The 19,114-nt window shown below is 41.2% G+C and overlaps 1 pseudogene across 1 annotated transcript; it reads left to right on the forward strand.

Annotated features, from left to right (window-relative positions):
* The first annotated feature begins 1,159 nt into the window (after nt 1-1,159).
* On the forward strand, nt 1,160-1,644 carry LOC309335422 (copper transport protein ATOX1 pseudogene; annotated as a pseudogene). The gene has a single exon. The product of its transcript is annotated as a copper transport protein ATOX1 pseudogene (transcript).
* Nucleotides 1,645-19,114: the final 17,470 nt, after the last annotated feature.

Genomic DNA, 19,114 nt, shown 5'->3' on the forward strand with positions numbered 1-19,114 from the left:
ATCTTTATCTTTGAATGTGGGGATCAAAGGACAAGAAGGAATCAATCTGGCACTAATGATGTTGCCAAGCTTCATAATTTCTTTTCTTGCAATAGGAACAGTGACTATTTGTAATGCTAACACAAAACCAGAGGGGAAGGGACCAACAAGAAATCAGACCTAAAACACAAGGCCTCAGTTATATGAAAATTAGAATGCAATTTCATTTTTACTTTATTTTAGAATTTATAAACCACTCTACATTCAAGGAATACCTGAGGGAGGGAGCTCCATCAACCTTATTGAGAAGGGATGGGAAACATTTTCCTCATGGGCAGTCTTCAGGGGGCCACATGCTGGCTATGTATGGGAACAGAGGCAAAGGTCATCAGAGCAATGGATATAACTCTGTGCAGTACGTTGCATTGCAGACATGCACACACACACCTGTCTATCAGGAAAGCTAAATACATTATCACAGTTCAATGACATGCATCTGTCAGAAAAATGCTTTTCAGGAAGGACTAAATGCACTCTGGACCCAAGTTTCTCTACCCATGAAGCCTGAGTTTTTTTCAAAAAGAAACAAGAAGGCTTTTTTTGTGGAGGCTGTGACGGGAGCTGCGTCATTCTACTGAGCAGCAGCCAGGAAGGCTTTGGAGCTGGGATCCTCAAACTTTTTCAGCAGAGGGCCGGTCCACTGTCCCTCAGATCTTGTGGGGGGCAGGACTATATTTTGAAGAAGAAAAAATAAAAGAGGGACGATGAGCAGCACGTGAAAAGGCTCCAGAGAGGAGCTGCTTTAAATGGCGGCTGCTTGAGAGGGGCGCTCAGCCAACCACGGCTCCTGTGTCTTGCAAGCGGCAGGGGCTGGCAGCGGCGGAGGGATGATGAGCAGAGTGCAAAAGGGCTCTGGAGAGGGACTGGCACCAACAAAGCCCAGCCCCCTTCCTCCTCTAGGCAGGGTGGGGAGAAGCCAGGAGGAGGGAGGGAGGAGGCACCACCACCACCACCATCGTGTGAGGGAGAAGGAGGAAGAGGGAAAGAACACACACACTGGCGATCCACCTGCTGGTGATCCATGTGGCGATTCCCGGACCATCTGCAGGCCAGATTTGAAAGGCAATTGAGCCTGATCTGGCCCACGGGCCTTAGTTTGCCAACCCATGCTCTGGAGGAAGAAGAGGAGCAGCAGCCACAGCAGCCATGCCAAAACATGAATTCTTTGTAGACATGATCCATGAAGGGTGCCCTAATGCCACCAGCTGTGTTCTCAACAAGCTGGGAGGTGTTCAGTTTGAAATTGACCTGCCCAGCGACAAGGTGAATATAGACTCAGAGCACAGTGTTGACACCTTGCTGAACACCCTGAAGAAAACTGGGAAGGATGCCTCCTACCTTGGAGACAAATAGCCACACAGGAAGACTTGGCCGGTGGGCTACTCTGCTTTAGGAAAGCAACGCTTAACATGGCTTCTGTCAGAAGGCAGCTGTTTACACTTCTGTCAATCTTCCTTTGACCACAGTTGCGCTGCCAGATGTTGGAGAAGAGGGGAAGGGTGGGAGGAAGAAGAAGTCCTTTGGTGGGGGAAGGACTATGAGAAATTTTGACCGCAGATGTCCCATGTCTTATCCTACAGCAGTAGTGTTTCTTCTCTTTGGCCTTGTAATAAAACTTGAATCTGCTATATTCAAGAAGAAAAGAAAAGAAAAGAAAAGAAAAGAAAAGAAAAGAAAAGAGAAAGGACTGCAATCTCAGTCACTGTCTTTGCTGCCCTTATGTCTGGATCTCCCTCTCTGAAAACCTACATTATGACTTCTCTAAAACTTCATTTAAATTCCACAAGAAAACCCATAGGTTTTAGGAAACCTGTGCTTAATCTTCATCTGCAACTATAACCAATTTTAAGTAAATGTAACAGCATTTCCTCATGTTCATCGCTTACTATCCTGCTCTTAGGATGCAGGAATAGGATTTCCCCCTTTCTTTTGAAACTGTGTAAGCAGCCAGTGTTGGTTCCATGTTGGTATAATAAGCTCATTTTTTCCTTACTCTACTTTCCTTATTCTACACTCAGAATAAATAAAATATCAGTTCTCTGCATTTTGCCCACATCGTTTATGATCTATTAACTAGATTCTAGTTCTATATAAAATGATTAATGCATCTATGATCATTTCAGAGAAAAGCTATATCCTACCTGGAAAATGTTACTTTAGCATTTTCCCCCAACTTCATTTGCATTAAGTGGAAATCAGGACCGCTACTTTATGTTGAGACTGGTGATTCAGCTGGAGGTTGAAAACTACACATAGCTTGTTATTCTGGGTGAAAGGTAGTTATGCTTAGGATTTCTTCCCACATCAAAGAGAGCACTACTTTAATAGTCCAATGTTTACTTGGTATTTTCTGAACTATGTTATGTATGGCTCTCCTCATCTCACATCCATAGAATTTTAAAGAGCACCGTGGATCATCTGTTAAATCATCTGCTGTACAACTGGATGTTCTATGTGGAAGGCATCTTTAAAAGATGTCAGCCCTACCTTTTTCTTAAAGTCTCCAAGGAAGGAGGGGGGGTTTGGGGGGGTTACATCCTCTCTGGGCATATTCTATTGCTCTACTATCCATGCAGCTATGAATGTTTTGATTGTGAATATTTAGCCTAAATATATCTCATTGTATATTAAGACTACAGCTCAATTAATTACTTCAGTGGTTTTCAACCAGTGTGCCGTGGCACCCTGGGGTGCCGTGAATGATGGTCGGGGTGCCACAGGAAACACTGGCCTCTGTCCCTCTTTGCTTCCCTCCCTCCTCTTATACCCTCTTGCGCCTCCCAAAGGCTTGCACAGTTGTTCGTTGCAGCAGACGTGGCTATAAGCTGCCCAGGTGAATGGTTCCTCTGGGGCTGGCCAGGAGGTGCTTCCCAGGCCCTGTGGGGCAGTGTGAGGAGGCAGCTCTCTTTGGGGCAGGGGGGCAGCTCATAGACCAGAGGCAGCAGCTGCAGCTGCCCAGAGGACTCCCAAGGAGAGAGGAGAAGAGAGGAGGCTAAGGGAACACTCCACAAGGGAGAGTGTTCAAAAATAGGTGAGGGGCTGTCAGCTCTGCAGGCAAAGGGTGACATAACTGGGCTCCTGAGCCCCACAGGGCAGCCGCAGAAAGAATGTAGTTGGTCAAGGGATTTGTGGACCCAAAAAGGTTGAAAACCTCTGAATTACTTCAAACAGTACTGATGTTGATGGAACAGAAAGAGCAAGTGTATTGTGCTTTCCTTTACATCTCTATTTTTCACCTGAAATACAAATTTGTATCTTCCCACCCATCCTAGAGGATGGAAAGGCTGTCTTTTACTGGGAAGCTGATGCATCTCATAGGCAACAGAAATGCTGCGGCAATTTGGCATTTTGGAAAAGATAGAGAATGATGTAGAAGAACAAGAACCACAAGGCACTTGTGTGTGTGTGCCCCCCCCATGTCAAATCTAAAGCCATTCTCATCAGGTAGGTGGGCTATTATGTGAATAATGCAAAGAGGCAGGATTCCTATATTCTTAATAGCTGTATAAAATGGGGGGTTTTGCAGATCCAGTTTGCAGTGCAGGTGTGAAAAAGCCACTGGAACCAAATAGCTTCTTCCTTGCAACTACTGAAGAGAAAGGGACTCTGTTCTTTACATCTGGTTGCTTCTCTCTCTCCTATCTCTTTCTGTCTGCCACTCCTCCTCCCCCCCCCCTTTTAAAAAAGAACCAATAAAAGAACACAAAAAATCAAGGAGTGATGATGCCAGTCACTTTGGGTCAAATCTCACCAGTTTAATAGTTTGTCCTTCGGTTTCCAAACCACTGATTATGTGTGCCAAGCTCCACTCCTAGAATAAACAAAGCTAGTTAAATATGTTCCATGCCACAGGTACCATCTGACCATTTGGGAGGAAATGCTACATCCATTAGAACATCTAAAATATCTCTCCTTTCTCTTTAGAAGAGAAAATCCCATTTATACACAGTCCACACTTCTAGATTCCAAATACCCTCAACACCATCTGTTCAATCCTGTCTGGATTAAGCTTGCTAGCTGTCACCAGTTAAGCATTATCTCCACTGATCAAGAATTTATACTGCTTCTCATGTAGTTGATATAAACTATGACATACTGATGTTATTTCACTTCAGTGCTCTGAAAACATCTCTCCATAAAGACAACTTCCAAGATCATAAGGAACAATACCCCATAACTCCTTCTGGATACCCAGAGAGGGATAACTATAATCTCTTTAAATCAGCATTGTTCACTTCCACTAGAAATTGTAGCAGATCCAACACTAAGGAATAATAAATAAGCAGAAACAAATCTAGTAATATGAGTGCCTATGAGGAGAGGGGCAATGGCTTAATGGTAGAAAGCATGCAAAAGATCTTAAATTCAATCCCTGGCAACTCTAGGTAGGGGTTTAAGAGACCACATTTCAAAACCTTAGAAAACTGCTCCTAGTCCATACTGTGCTGGATGGACTGACAGTCTGCCTGTATATAAGGTAGCTTCCTATGTTCCTATCAAAAGGGTTATATGTCCCTTGCATATTCTGAACAAGATTTTTTGACACACCAGCCAAAGTGGTTTTGTTTAAGGGCAATTTGTGTATGACAGATAAACCAGCAAACCACTTGAGATAAAATCTGAGTGGAAGAGTTTTGATATTCACTCTCAGTTGCAGATATGAAAGGATCTCTTTCTGGACCAGGTTAAGAAGTCATCATCCTGCAATATGCTATGAGATTCTTACACATCCCATCTCTTAGGGTTTTTGCTTATTTGTGTGTGAATGGTTTTGTAAAAAGCATCTGCTAAATTGCAGGAGTGAGGGTGAACTGCAGTATTAAATGCTAAGCATATGTAATATCTTATTATCAACATTTTCTTCTAAGCTGGAATCCAGTGACTGTTTTAGTAGTGAATTAAGAGCCAAATCCAAAATAAAACTACCTCCAGCAGGTGTGCACTGTAAAAGATGCTTTAATGTGTTTCTGGACTCTAGCTGAGACCAGCTTGATGCACCATTCTCTTGTACAGTCCCTTCCTATAGAGAATAGGAATATACTTTGCAAAGACATCAAAGAATGAGTAAGAATTGCTCTTGACTCTAAGACTAGGTAAGTAAGATTGTGTCCTGCCACAAATCTTCCTGCAGCCAATAATCGACAAGTCAGATTTTACTTCAGTCTAATAAGGTAGCTGAGAGCTATGTGAGTGTTGTTTGTTTTCTGAGTATTTGAGTGAAGGCGGATTAACAATTCATCATGTATATGCTGCTATGCCCATCCTAATCCTACACCTTTTGCATAGCTAGGGGTTCTGTATATAAAAGAGGCAAACTTCTCCTGCAGATCTAAGAGCTATGGGGTATTTCTGATCCCAACATGCATAGATGAGAGTTTGGGAACACAGAAAAGGCAACCAATGAAAACTCTTGGGTTGCTCACAGCATGAATTTACTGAGAATGCCTCTGTAACAACCTCTGAGAGAGATGGACCAAAAAGAATAGGCTGAATACAAATGAACTCTCTCACAAGCCATTGCACCCTCCATTCCCTGTTTCATTTGAACACTGTAGAGAGTTCAGTAATGCTGGGACTCTGGTTATACTTTGTTTCCCATAATAAATATTATAATACATATATTTGTGGTTAAGACACATCATTTGGTCGATGGTTTTTCATGACTCACTTCTGTCATGAAATCAACAGTCCTGACATAATGCTGTTCACATACTACTCAGTGTGTGCTGAAACTCAGCCTGAAAGAGATCCTTGAAGGAAAATGTAGGCTTGTGAATAGTTACTGCCCCATTATATGAACCCATCTTTTGGAAGAAAGCTTATGGTAGAACACTGGTCCAGCCTCAAAATAGTATCTGTGGAAAACTGTATAATCTATAACAGCAATGGCTGTTATAGATTGAAGTTCTACGTATAGCTAACGTTGAAATTACTGATTCATTGTGCCTGTATGCCAACAATATATAAATCAGATATATTTGATAGGAGCTTGGCATGACTGTGAAGTTTCTCAGAATATGATCCTTAAACTCAGTGATGGTTTAGGTGGTTACCAAATTATGTGTGGCTTGTGAAAAGATGTTCAGAAGCTGATTTTAACAGCAAATGGGGACTGGATTGCCGCCAAAATATTACAGGCAGCAAAGACCTTAAAATGAAATACAGAAATAGGCCCACCTATGCTTAAACTGAGTAGTTTATTTGATTAAAGCATCTGGACTTTATCCCAAAGTATTCTTAAAGTCTCTTCTGTATGTCTATTAAAGCTGGCCTGAAAGAATTCAGCACAATTTAATTGGTCACTCTGGTCACTTCAGAATATATTATGGCACTACTGAAATACATGAGCAATTTTAAAAGCTAGGAGTGAGACACTTTCCCCTTTTGCGAGTTTGGGAAGCATGTGAACACTTTCCCCCCATTATTTCAAACCATCTTCAATCTAAATATTCTGTAAAATATATATCAGGAAGTATGATAAAGTGTGGTACCTTATTTTGCTTGACTGATTTTTTTTCAGAGCTAAGGAGAATGTGGTTGTCCGATATTTGCATTATTTAGTAGCTGACAAATTTAGTGGCTGCCTTCAAGACTCCATAATTTACTTTGATTTCATTATGCCATCTGTCTGTCGGTCTGTCCGTCCATCCGCCCGTCCATCCATCCACACACATACTAGATTGAATCCAAATTCACTCCCATGGGCAAAAAAGGGAAGCATATTTACTGATTTCCACATGCATCCCTTCCAGCCCTCAGAGTGCCACGCTTCTGAATGGCTGGCAGTCAAGTTCCCTTCCCCTTCCACTAGCACAATCCCTCTTCCAGATCAAAGTCTTCCATAGACAGAAGGATCCTTTCAGTTTACGGAAGATTAAGTTTAGGCCCACTGTAGGCCCTAAATCACACAGGCCTGTGTTACATTGCATGACTCTGAAGCCTTGCTTACAAGCAGTTAAGACATACAGAATATTTCATTTATTTTCAGGCTCCCCTGCAGATATATTGCTAGACTATTTGATTTAACTACTGGGTGTTTTAGTCATCACATGAGTTCTTAATCTCAATCGAATTCTACAGAAATAAAATTATTTGATATGAGAACCTTTGATAATGCTAGTTGCATTTAACATTTCAAGCCTCATTTGTATCAGCTTAGTTCACTCAACTGCTAAAACACGGAGGATAGCACATCTTGTCTATACAGAGAGAAATCCTATAGATGTATTCTGTAGCCTGGAGGTGTATTACATAAAATCATAATTATGTGTTTCTTAAGGAGGAGCCAAACATTCTAGTGTAATTTCTGTTCGTATATTTGTTGGCACAGCTGTAGCAGTAAAATAAAAATAAAAACACACACACACTGAGAGTTATTGGGAAATTAAGGAAATTGTTGCAATTTCTATTGAATACAAAGGATTATCGTTGGGAAAAGACTCGAGCATCTAAGAGAGAAATTCACAAAGGGGCAGAGCTTTGCTTGGTAATTTCACTGCAAAAGCTGCTGTATATCATGTGAAAAGTGGCTCCTTTCTCTTTAGCAGTGGGAACTGCTATGATGAAAACAAGGGAATCTCTGGGACCAGCTCTATACATGCCTTTTCTCTTGAGGATGCCCGTTTCTTCTTCCAGCTCTTAAGAGGAAGGCACATAATGACCCACACAAATGAATAGCATGTGAATGTTTTTCCCCTCATAGCTGAATAGCAACTGATATTATACATGATCTACCTTAAATATTTTATCTTTTTAAAATCTATTGTGCATCGCTAAAATATGGGGACATTTCAGCTTTAAATTGAGAAAGTGTGACAGAATATAACTTAAGGTGGTTTGGTCAAAGTGCTAATGGATATCGTAGCTTCTATTGTAAGCATTCATCCAGTTTATGCCCACAGTGGGAATAAATGAATAAATATGCTTCCATCCAGTCATGCTACACGAGCTACCACATTGTTTTGTAACCCTAAGTTAAATGGCAAAGCATATCCTCCTGCGTTTTTAAAAGCATAATTTGTGGCAGACTGAAAAATGCTCCCCTTTCAAAAGGCTTTCTAATATAGCAACATCTGTGATGGACGGCTGCATGCCTTTGTAAAAAGCACCACTTTATAATATGCTAAGCACTGCTTTTGACTATGTTTAGACTCCTGATTTCTTTTTCCTTTCCTTTTTAAAGTTATACTAAATGCTTTTGTCTTCACACGATCCTATATGCACGTATCTAAAGTCCCGTTGAACTCAGTGTCTACTATGTAGACATGTATGGGATAATTTTTTAAAAATGATCATAGGTGATAACCAGTCATGAACCCTTCTGCATATGAATGCTTTGTTGGCTTAGTGGGGCTGGTGAACTAGTTTCTGTGAATTGTGTGTGCTCAGATCTCTGAGCCTTTTCAAACACAGAAAGGAGCAATAGTATGCAACATCCACCCCAATGTACAGCTTCCACTCACCCAGTGCGGCTTTCCCTCTCTCCTTCCCCAAGCACCTCCACACCGCCTGCAATTAGATCGGGGGGGGGGCAGGGCAGGGGAACCCCTGAAACTGTGCATGGGGTAGAAGGGGGAAAACGTCCATCTGGCAAGCTGAAATGCTTGCCTTGACAGAATTATCATCTTAGTGTGACATTGAATGTCTCCCTGTGAATCTTAGCCTTTTGCATGTCGAGGTCCCCAAGCCACCCCCTAAATAAATCACAATTCACACAGAAATTTTTGTTTAAGGTTTTTGGCATAATTTTGGCCACAACTTTATTAAAATACATAATGTCCCCGCCCCAGGACAGAACTGACTTTCGGATTCCAGCGAAAGCCAGTAAGGGAAAACAATATTGGGGAGAGAATGGGGCTGGGCAGCGTACCATTGCCCCTCCCCTCATGCTCCCAGGGGCTTGCACAGCCCTAGCCCCTTGCCAGGGATACGGACAAAAGTATGGCAAACCCCTGGATTCCTTTAACGGAATTCTCTTGCAGCAGCAGCATTGGAGGGACAGACACAGCCAACCCTTACCCCTCCACCAACCAATTTTTAACCAATGCCTAACCGCAACCTTACAAGTTGTGATGATTTGCTACGCAATAGGCAAAAACCCAATGGCAAATGGACAAAATGGCAAATCTGCCAAATGGACAAAATTCCTACCAGGCCCCTGCCCCAAAAGCAGATGACCTCATGACAGGCATAGCAATGTCAAACGCAACAGCCCTAAATTCGGGAGGGCAGTAGGGCGATCCAATGCACACAGCAAAAGAACTGAAAAAACTGTGTGCCAAGAAAATATAACCTTTGGGCCATCCCTCTAATTGGTAACATCAAAATCTCCCAAACAATCCAAATTGGCCCAATCACAGTCATGGCCATCCAAACGGTCCCACCCAGTAACCAAGAGGGGGTGTCCTGTTAGACCCCACTGTAACACGTGCTCTCCATGAAGGAGAACACACTTTGTCTTAACCTAGTTAACAGGACTGTACGGTCTGCTCCCATTCCATAGATGTGTAGTTACTGAAGCTTTTGTTAATATTGTGAGGTTTTGTATTGTGTTTTGTTTTACTATTGTTGAAAATTACATGTTCATCTGTTATAGTGCAATCCACCTTGAGTGAGTTTTACTCATAAAGGCAACCTATAAATATTATAAATGAAATAAATATAAAAGTGTCAGAGACTGGGTGGACTACCAATGGCCCTCCTCTGGTCTTGATAGATGTCCTCCTATAGCTGCTTTGTACACAGAGATAAGGAAACAGGGACCGGCTATTGGATCCAACAGAGCTTTCACCTTCCTCTTGAACAGAACTATTCCTTATTCAAGTGCATGATACCGAATGCAACCATTTGTTGGCATAGATGATGAATCCCATGGCAGCTCAACTATGTTTTAAAATCAGGATAAAACAAAAGGACCAATACAAAAGACCAGCAAACATTTGCATGTGCTTACTTGGAAGCAGTGATCAAAATGTTAATTTCCTGTTGAACTACTGCAGATGAAGATACTTAGTTAACTTAATCAAGTTATTTTAAAAAAGATATCTCTATGACATGAGCCTGAATATAGCTTACTATTGTTTGAAGATATCAAAGAATATAAAAGAATTATTCCAAGAGCATTAAAAAATAAGTAAAAGTAATTGTGCTGCAGTAATTTGGCAAAGCTTATGAAACAAGAAGTGTGAGATAAAAAAGCCAGAGAAATGCAAAGCCTATCAATCAAATCAAGTTAGTATATGCACTCCTGACTCTTATGTTAGTTTCATTTGATTTTACTCTCTGAAATGTAACACTTTTGAATCAAATAGACACAAATCTGTTGTGGATCAGTCTGTGTGCTCTCTTTTCATCTTTCATTGCTAACATTATAGTAATTTTGGTAACTAATGGTGATGGTGATATTCATTAAGTGTTCAGTAAGTATTTCATTAGAGAGAAGTATTATTACAGGCCTTTATACCTAGTTGGTTTTTTAAAAAAATAACTCCACCTTCTTGAACATGGTCACATAATTATTTTCATATAAACTGCATGTATGTCTATGCATGCATTCACATGCACACACGACTCCTTGCAGCACAGTCCTGGGTGCTATAATTATCATATTGTCAGCAACGGAATATAAGACATGATTCCTCCAAAGTACAATACAGTTAGGGCCCACCACTTCTCCAAACAGTTTCGTGGGTTTGGTTTTCTTCAGAAGGAGGTAACTGGAGGTTGATTGGCATTTTTGACAGATCTGAGTCTATTTACAAATATACAGGTTGAATATAAACAAAGGTGCAGCTTAAACATTCCAAATTCACTACTCCAGACAGGGGCATGGTATACCCTCAAATGCTGTTAGCTTACAAAGACTGAATTCAGCTCTCTATTGTTCCTCTGTCTTACTCCCAGTTAAAAACTACAGTATTTTGCTCTTTTTAACACAAAGACACCTGGATCTCATCAGTTGTGGGGTAGGGAAAGAGAAAGGAAAAAACCCATTTTGATAGTTCCTAGCACTTTTGTTGTTGGCATCTGCCAATCTTGAGAGACAGTGGAATGTGCCTCCTGGGCATGGGTAGGCAAACTAAGGCCTGGGGGCTGGATCCGGCCCAATTGCCTTCTAAATCTGGCCCATGGACGGTCCTGGAATCAGTGTGTTTTTACATGAGTAGAATATGTGCTTTTATTTAAAATGCATCTCTGTGTTATTTGTGGGGCATAGGAATTCATTCATCCCCCCCCCCAAAAAAATTATAGTCCAGCCCCCCACAAGGTCTGAGGGACAGTGGACCTGCTGAAAAAGTTTGCTGACCCCTGCTCCAGGGGAAAGTCAAACCTGTGATAGTAGCACTCAAGTGACCTCCCTGGGGTGCACACCTGAACAATGTGTATTGAGGGCCTCGGCTGCCCAGATGGCAAGCCCCCTCTAGACTTTGATGATGTGGTCGAAAGGAAAGCAGAGACAAAGGTTTGGCACCAGCTTGGCTGCAAGAGTTGCCAGAAGGAGGCATATGAAGTACCATCAAACTTTTTAGGGACTCTTCTCTGGTTTAGCCTTTTCTTCTCCCAAAGATATCCCACACAGCAGCGGGGTTTAGGACCAGAGTTTTTCTTCTCCTAGCCTTCCCAGGTTGACAAGCCCCATCTGCCCCTCACTTCCCTCTACAGAACATGCAGACCGTTGGATCACTCTTGGTCTCATCTGCTAAATCCATTGAAGCCTGTCTTTGCATGTAAGGGAAGTCCCTAACTCACTGAGGGTTTGAGACTCATTGGTTCACATGGTTTAGCTTGACAGTCGAAGCCATTCCTGAGGTGTGGCTGCTGTTGCATGCTGACAGCTTCAAGGAGCCACAGGTGAAAGCTGAGTGAACAAGAAGTACTACCCCCCCAACACCCCATACACTCATTCCTAGCACTATCTCCCTAATAATCTCTCTCACAAAACGAGATGCTTGACAACCTAAGACCATTAAAGAACATCTGCAGTGATTTGGGTCCCATTAACCACCTCCTGTCCAAATTTCCAATGTTACAATACTTTAAATTTCTGGTTCTTTATATTGGAAAATTGAAGCATATAATTTACTCTCTCACTGACATTTATGAGGCAGGGTCATTTTCTTTTTTTTGCATTTATTTTCATAAAATAATTAGCATGAGCTATATCTTGCTCTAGAGGTGTAACAGTTGTTATTATTATAAGGACTGATTTACATAGCCTGCAGACTCTTTCCAGCTTCAAATTTCTGCATGTATTAGTTTGCTACTTAACAGGTATAGCTAGATTGTGTTCCTGGTCACTGCAAACAAAGAATGGTGCACTATCCAATCTGCACATATTACTTAGTCTGCAACACAGACTGTATGTGTAGGAACAGCATAGGACTGAATGAATCGATTTATTTAGGTCACTGACCAGAGAGGAACAGCATATTTGGTTTTAGAAAAGGAAATGCACTATACTTTACCATTAAGGAGACATGCACAGTTCTCCCTTACAAGTATTGTTAAAGTGCTACAATGCTTGTGCCCAGCCAATGATAATTGGAAAAGGAAAATTAAAGAGTTACAATAAACTCTATGAGAAACCTAAGTTGGACACATGGGAGGATATCACACCTTCTGCTACCTTTGTGGGAACTTACTTTCTTTTTAAGAATCCAACTCTACCTGTGAACAGGTAGTTAAGAGATGTACAAATGTTTTTAAGTGGCTGCCACAAGTTTGATGGTTATGTGAACTGGCACTTATTCACAAAAATAATAAATAATAAGCACCTTGTGGAATTTTCACTGCAGAATAAAGTAGAAATCAAACATCTACTGTTTTCCAGTGCAAAATGTTAAGCACAATGCTTAGTTGTATGATTCTGCTTTTCATTACAAAAGTATTTGAAAAGTATTGAACTTTGTAAACCTCTCACAGAACTGCCATGATAAACGATGTGTTTTGTACAGTCTCCAGCACGTTGAAGTCGCATACTGAAGGAAGGCTTTTGATGTTACTAGAACATAAATAATAATCGTCAGTGCCTTGTTTTTATTTTCCTTGCTAATAATGGTAACAGCAACAACAATTTTGCTTTCAAATAAACTGCCCCTATTATATTTTTTCAAGTAATTTTGAATATTTTAAAAGTTGATAAATAGAATAAAACAGGATGTGAATCATTGTGGCATAACAAAGCGAATATTTTTATGTACCATTTATTACTAAATTTAACTCTTATCATGTGTGTTGTGAAATAATGCTGAGCATTGTTCAGGGAATCTCCAAATGCCCATATATGAAGAATGAAGTAATCAGTAATCATAACAGATGCTATGATTGCTTGTGAAAATATTAATCCACACATCTACTTATCAAGCAAGCAAAATCTATATTTATATCTATCTATTTTCAGTATAAACAAAACAAATTCCTTCCAGTAGCACCTTAAAGACCAACTAAGTCAGTTCTTGGTATGAGCTTTCGTGTGCATGCACACTTCTTCAGATACCAAGTAATCAGTAATCATAACAGATGCTATGATTGCTTGTGAAAATATCAATCCACACATCTACTTATCAAGCAAGCAAAATATAGATTTTGCTGTATCTGAAGAAGTGTGCATGCACACGAAAGCTCATACCAAGAACTGACTTAGTTGGTCTTTAAGGTGCTACTGGAAGGAATTTGTTTTGTTTTGACTATGGCAGACCAACACGGCTACCTATCTGTATTTTCAGTATGTTTTCTGTAATAGCAAGTTAGCAACATTTAAAGGTAAAGGACCCCTGACAGTTAAGTCCAGTCACAAACGACTCTGGGGTTGTGGCGCTCATCTCGCTTTACTGGCTAAGGGAGCCGATGTTTGTCTGCAGACAATTTTTCCGGGTCATGTGGCCAGCATGACTAAGCCGCTTCTGGCAAAACCAGAGCAGTGCATGGAAACACAATTTACCTTCCCACAGGAGCAGTACCTATTTATTTACTTGCACTATGATGTGCTTTCGAACTGCTAGGTTGGCAGGAGCAGGGACCAAGCAACGGGAGCTCACCCCATCGTGGGGATTCAAACTGCTGACCTTCCGATCGGCAAGCCCTAGGCTCAGTGGTTTAGACCACAGTGCCACCTGCATCCCTTCAAAGGCTGTATGTACAAGTGTCTTTGCCAGCCCCTTCCCAAAAACCTCTCTTTTGCAGATAAGCAAGGGATTGCAGAGGGAAGATGGAGCAGAAAAGATTTATGGATCTAAGCCATAATCTAAAGAAAAATAGAAAGCTAAATTATATAATAGTGTGTATATTAAGATTCATATTGTGGTTGCATATTGTTTAACTTCCAGTGATTCCACCATTTCAGAATCTCAAGCTTTAAAAAATATTCTTATAAAGCAAGTGCTATTGAAATGAATGTGTACCTACCATGGAATACAAGAATGATAGAATACCATACTACAAAATGCACATCATGCGCATTGCTAGATCATTAGAGAGAACACCTCCCAAAGGTGAGTGCTTGTAGTTAGTTCCCAAGGACTTTAATACACAGGGCATTGTCAAGTCCTAGCTTGTTCCAGATTCTAAGGCAGTCTATTAACATTAAACAGATTTTGTTCATAGTCACAGTAACTGTAATTTTTGCATAGCCTAATGATGGTACTCACAGATCTGCTAGCACAGATCTAGAAAGGCATCACCAGAAACAAGGATACTAGTGCTCTATGACTAGCATAAACCTCATGGGAATGGGGTCTTTCTTTCACAGTATGAAAAAAAACTTTTAAATGATGAATGAATAAAAGCATCTGATCTTCTGCGGCACTACTGTAGGGAAGATCTAAGTCTGAATAATAGCTAACCAGAAAATGTGTTAGTTCAAATGACTCTTGCATGTAGCACAATTCAACATTTCTTCTCATGCTAACTGATTTATCTTCCAATGTGTTATTTAACAGTTGTGTGCTTTTGGGGGGGGGGGGGGAGAGACAGCATTAAGAAGCACATCATTTAATGCCCACACGTGCATTCCCCATAGTGGCTGTAAATTATTTGGAGATATGTATGCATGATGCTGGCATCCATCTGTCTCAAGAGACAATAAAGTACGCCTCTGGGGGTAAAGTCAAACTGTTGCGTCAGTAGCACGGAAGTGACCTTCCTGGGGCACAAGCCTAGGCAGTGTATATGGAGGTCTTGTGCTGCCCATACAACAGGACCCCCCCCCTTCAGCCTTGCTGATGTGTTCCAAAGGAAAGCAGAGCAATATTTTTGGCATCAATGTGCCTTATTAACTCTTTGACCCACAATTAATCTCATACGCTCAATCTGCCAGAACCTGTCTTTGCATGCAAGGGAACTCCCAAACTCACCAAGAGTTTGACTCCCACTGGCTACCCTCACCTAGTTTAGTCAGCCAGTCAAAGCCATTCCCAGGGGTGTGGCCACTGTTGCATGCTGACTGCTTCTAGGAGCCAGAGGTGAGAGCTAAGTGCAGGGTGGGGACCAGTGGTGGATGAACTATGCAGAAGCATGGCATGTCCCCCCAACAGAGGTACTACACCTCCCCTAACACCCCGGACATTCTGACCAAAGGTCATTCTGTCAAAAGAGTCTAGCTAAATAATGAATGGATTAAAAGAATATCTAAAAATGACCACGTGATGTCATCTTTTTTTCCCTTTAACAAATTGGTGCTTCAGTTTATATCTCTATATAAAATTTTACACTGAGGTGGAAGTGCTCCATGGCTTATATTTTCCATTATCAATCACATTTGCAAAATATTGTATTGTTCATGCATACTTTTACCTCTAATAGTTTATGTGTTGTTTATTATCTAAGTCTAGGAAAATAAGTGAACAAAAGTCATTCTTACACAATATTATAGCACCTGAGAACCATTACGGTGTGTACACACACACACTTTGCAGAAGTAGCCAAAGATTGTAAATCTCTTTTCTCTTCTTGTTTGGAACGTTGAGGTGCTGGGATTTCCTCTGCTCGCTCCACCCCCACCCCCGATGCACACACCTCTTCTAGACTTTTTTCTCTCTCCCTCCACCTTCTCCCTCTCTCCTCTTGTGGTGTGTGTGTGTGTGTTGAAGAGTGATGTAGTACCTATCTCATAATAGAGTGGAATGTAGCTGGCTCCAAAAGCAGAACTCGGAAAACTTCCCATTTTGCACATGAATATTTTCTTTCTTTTACTCTCTCTCTCTCTTTTCAAAAGTATGGTACAGCTATGGAGCCATTGGGTTTGTTCTGCATTTCTTTATTCATTTCTTATTATTTTTAAAAATTATTTATTTACAATTATTTATTGTACAATAACTTATTGTGGTGTCTCAATTTGGGGGGACCTGGGCCCTTTAGAGTTGGGGCTTTCACTCTGCAAGCATCTCTGGCTGTGTGTCTGCTTTCTGTTGCAAAGCACAATAGGATCTGGATTGTGTGGGTTGCTCTAACACTACACTAATTCATCTGAGGAAATTAAAGGGGAAAGTCCATTATTTGAGGGAAAGGGATTTTATTTTCATACAGCAGAGGTTGGTTCTTTCACACAGAGGTCTTGACTGATGAACACTCATCTCACATAATTTATCAAGTTCATGGCATGCAGGTTTGCATTAATCTTTTGCAACAGTCCCCACTTCTAATTTAAGTGTTGTTCATATTATTAATTTGCCTTTGACATCAGTTTCATGTGATCCCCACACTAGCCCTCCTCTGGTGTCACAGCCATGAAAGGGCAACATATAGAAAAGGGCTGTAGTGGCCTATCCCTGTCATCAAATGGCTCCCTCTGGATTCCCCGTGTCCTTGTATAACTTCTGTCTGCGGCAAGGGATATTTTGTATCTGTGGAGGCTTCCTGCTTATTCAGAGAATGCTGTAAGGCTTAATTACAGGAGTAGAAAAAGTTTCCAACTGCAGACGTAACACAGGAAACCTGGCATAAACCAAGCAACAACATGGGCAGAGCTTTTCAACAATTGTTGCCCCTTTATGACTTAAACACCTAAATAAGCAGGCCCAGGCCCAGAAAATTTGCTGCCTGGTGTGAGGGACAAGATGGCACCCACCCACTCCACATACAGAAACTGACTAGACTGGAAGTTGAAACTTCTTTTGATGCTGGCAATCAGATAGCATCCTTTACCAAACCTGAGGCTGCAGACGATCTTAGGGGCCCCAGGACAGCCCATGTGGCAGCAGAGAGGAATGCCTAGGGAGCTCCGCAGGATCGACCAGGGGCTACTGCTGCCACTCCCCAGCATTCTGCCACTGGAGACAGTTGCCTCACTTTGGCTAATGATAGGGCCAGTCCTGTGAATATGAATACTGTATTATTATTACTACTACTACTATTACTACTATTAAAATTTGCATACTGCCTTTCACCCAAAGATCACAGGGTGATCTACAACATACAAATATGTCTATAGCACATCCATAGTGTTCTACAAGTGGGTTTAAGTTTAGAAAGTCAGTATTTTTTTCATACTTTAGTTTAAGGCCACTGACACCAATAAGAAGAAACTGGTTGTCAGGTAATGTCCTTCAAAGTTTTCCAGTTATATGATGAAGTATGGACAAAAAGGCATTTCCCTGGAAGTCTCTTTCATACAAAGGAGTGGGAAAGATGTTATTCTTCACTTGACACTTCAATCAAAATGTATTACTGAAGCATTTTGGACTTCTTTTGTGTACAACTGTGTGCTATCCAGCCTTCAAATAATTTTCTGATGTGGTTGTAAAAGCTCTATTCCATTTTAATTAAGCTGCCCTTACAGAGCTCTCTTACAGATGACTGTATTGGTTCTTTGGCGAGAGGCTGAAGGCTTGCCTTTCAGTCCTGGCCAAGTTTTTTCACAATAAAATTTTTAAAAAGTGGCAGAGTTAGTTCACTAGCTTCTACTTGCCAAGCTGGAGGTTGGTAGATAGATGGAACCATCTATTTTTCTTCTTCAAACTATCTCAGGCTTACTACGTCTTCTTAAAATTTAAACTCATCATTCATTTGCTTGCATTCAAGAAACTATGCTATGTTCCTAGGAGATGTGTGCATATGGTAAAGGTAAAGAGACCCCTGACCGTTAGGTCCAGTCGTGGACAACTCAAGAGTTGTGGCGCTCATATCGCTTTACTGGCTGAGGGAGCTGGCGTACAACTTCCAGGTCATGTGGCCAGCATTACTAAGCCGCTTCTGGCGAACCAGAGCAGCGCACGGAAACGCTGTTTACCTTCCCACTGGAGCAGTACCTATTTATCTACTTGGACTTGATGTGCTTTTGAACTGCTAGGTTGGCAGGAGAAGGGATCGAGCAACGGGAGTGCACCCCGTCGCGGGGATTCGAACCGCCAACCTTCTGATTGGCAAGCCCTAGGCTCTGTGGTTTAGACCACAGCACCACCCGTGTCCTATGAAATATTTTGGGAGAAATGACAGTATTCCCAGGAGTCATCCTTACTTCTGGTTCAGCAATTGGACTGTTCATTGGAGTAGGTAGTCATTGCCTCCCTCTAGTTCTATTGATCACAGAAATAAAAGGCTGTAATGTTCAACTCTTCCCTGTGAAGTACCAAGTATATCCTGAGCAAAGTGAAGAGTATCCATTTCCATCACGATCCTTGACTTTTCTGCTGAAAAATAATACAACAATATAGTAAGCCTATTTGAAAGTTCTGTAAATGTTATTGCTAGGTACACACAATTCTTATGAATGATGGGAGGGGGAGAAAGAAATGTTGGTGAAAAGTGCAGTGTCTTTAAAGCACAATTAGGCATGGGGATGTGAGAGAAGAACTGTATATAGAAATCACGTGCCCAGTTTAGATTTTCTCATCACTGTGATAGTCAGCAGAAATTGGGATATTTTTGAAATCTGTGTGGAGAAATGAGGCAAATCTTGGAATCTTTGTGTTCTGGGCCTGGAGTTTTGTGCATACAGGCCTTGCTGGATCCTTTTTTTTTTTTAAGGCGTATTTATTTCTTTATTTGATTTTTTACCTGGCTTTCACCACAGGGCCTAGGGTGGGTGACAACACTATAAGAATAAAAGATTAAAATCAAGTAAAGCAAAATGAAGAATAGG

The sequence above is a fragment of the Podarcis erhardii genome, assembly GCF_964252035.2.
Source record: "Podarcis erhardii genome assembly, chromosome: 2".
NCBI classification, from domain to species: domain Eukaryota; kingdom Metazoa; phylum Chordata; class Lepidosauria; order Squamata; family Lacertidae; genus Podarcis; species Podarcis erhardii.